Below are 2,441 nucleotides of genomic sequence, written 5' to 3' on the forward strand. Positions count from 1 at the left end.
AGTGCGGCAAGTCACTGAGGTGTGGCCAATGGGATGTGGGCATAATTCATGTCTGCTACTTCCATTTTTTACCTGTAAGAAACTTCCGTGCAATCCACAACATACCCTCTCTTTCCCTGTCCATCGTCTGGAAACTAAGAACTTTTAAGGTCTTAGGGGATGACAAAGCCATAATCTAAAAAGAGTTTGGCTTCCTCAAACACTGAATAGAATACCATCAACTGAATACCTGATTGGACTTCACCTGAGTAGAAATAAGCTTCTACTGTGTTAAGGTACTGAGATTTTGGAGTTTATCTGTTATAACTGCTAGTCATGGGAACTGCCGAAGGCAGAGCCCAACTGAAGGCATTCACATCATTGCAAGCCCCTGAATCTAATCTCATGGTTTCATTTCCCTTCTAAAGAAATGGAAGAGATTAGGGGAGCCTGGGTGGCTCAGTCCATGGAGTGACCAACTCTTAATTTTGGCTGAGGTCATGATCCCAGGGTCATGGGATCAAGACCTGTGTCAGGCTCCACACTGAGTATGGAGCCTGCTTAAGATTCTCTCTCTCCCGCTACCCCTCTCCCCTGCTCACACATGTGCTCTCTTTCACTCTCTCAAATAAATAAATAAGTAAATAAATAAATAAAAAGAAATGAAAGAGATTAGGTTTATGTGACCCTTAGAGGTCACGTAGCAAACATATTAATCAGTCAGTGCAGAAAATCTAAACCACTTCATGTATTTTAAGCAGGAAGAGGTTTTATGCAGGGAATTAAGTGAATTGTTAAAGGCTAGAAGAGCAGGTTCTAGGCTGGGCCTCCACGAATGACTTCTAGAACAGTAGTAAATGAACCACGAGGAATGTACTATTCTTGCTACAATCAGAAAGCCCCACAAGGACTATGGAGTTCAAGAATGTCATTGTAGCTATGATTCCAAGAAGCTGGGATCTGGAAGCTGCCTGGGCAGGGAACACAGACTATGTTCACCACTTCCCTCAACTGCTTCTTGATAGCCACAGAGCTGGCGATTCAATATGACTACACTGAGTCTGGCTGTCACCACTGTTGTAAGTCTCTCCCCACACCCACAGTTCTGGGGACTAGGACTCTTGGACCTTCCTTGCCAAGAAAAAACAGCCAAAAATAGCAGGGAGATGGCCTCTGCCTCACCTCTGCCTTCGAAATCGCAGACAAGTTCATCTACTTGCCAGACCCTAATGTTACATCTAGAACTCTGGCTGGAATGGAGTCTAAAGAAGTGTTTTTAGCTCTCCAGTTTCTCCTATACAGTAAGGCATGCTAGAAGCAGGTGGGGATCGATGAGTGCCAACCTTCTATATCCAACACAGCAACTTCTAGAGAAGACTCCAAGACAGACCTGTATCACTGACTTCTTCCCACTTTTATAGGAACTCTTTAAAAAAAAAAAGCAAACATTCACTCAATAGGGTTAAAATTCTAAAGATCTTAACATTCTAGAAAATGTATTATGTGAATCACTTTGCTCGTGTCATTAGGATAGCACCAATCACACTACTTCGTAACTTGTTAAGTATATTCTGATCCACTGAATTTTGAGGTACTGAATGGCAGAAACTGTATTTAGTTCATATTTGTATTTCCTGTCCCCACACGTACTTGGCCCAGAGAAGACATACAGATATCTGCTAAGTTAAATGTTCATTCTGAACTTAGAAACCGTAAGCCAGAATTTCATGACAGTAGTTTGTAGCAGCAATGACAGGTGGAGGCCCCATTAGAGTAGGGGAATAGGGTATCCGTCTTTCAGTGAAAACAGAGGTTAACCAGGCTATGGAAGGTACCTGCCTTCTCTCTGTCCGCTGGTGGTGTCCATTTCTTGAAGGGAGGCTAAAGTCAATGGTGGCTTTCTGATATTAATCTTTTAGGGCAACAAATCACCAGAGTCTTGGGTGAGATGACAAGGATGAGATAACAAGCTGATGTCTGGTAAGTAAAAAAAAAAGAAAAACAAAGCCACAGACACTGCTCTTTCGGCATATGGCTGTGTTCTCCAATCAGTAGGATCTGATGGTTCTCAGCACCTCGGTGGTGCTAACGTAGCACGGCCTCTGGTGTTTGAGAACTAAAACACAAACAAGGAAAACATGCTCTTGGACCCTCAGTGTCCTCTGAGGGCTACTCACCTCGCGGTGTCCAGCGCGGGAAGAGTGGGAGACGGGCTAAATCACCTGCGAGGGTAGCCAGCTCCAGCCTCGCGCGCACATCGCCCCAGGCGGAGCCGGAGGCTGCGAAATACGCTTTTATTCGGGAGCCGGGCTCGCGGAGGATTTCCGAGGCTCCGCCTTCTCTGGCCCCGCGGCGCCTGAGTAATACCCTGGTTGAGCCTGGGAGGGGCCCGGCCCCAGGCTGCCGCCCCACTTGCCCTCCGCTGGGTCGGGGCCTGGCGGCGAGCGGCCTTCCCAGGCAAG

Source organism: Crocuta crocuta, unplaced genomic scaffold (assembly GCF_008692635.1).
Source record: "Crocuta crocuta isolate KB4526 unplaced genomic scaffold, BGI_CrCroc_1.0 scaffold92, whole genome shotgun sequence".
In the NCBI taxonomy this organism is placed as follows: Eukaryota; Metazoa; Chordata; class Mammalia; order Carnivora; family Hyaenidae; genus Crocuta; species Crocuta crocuta.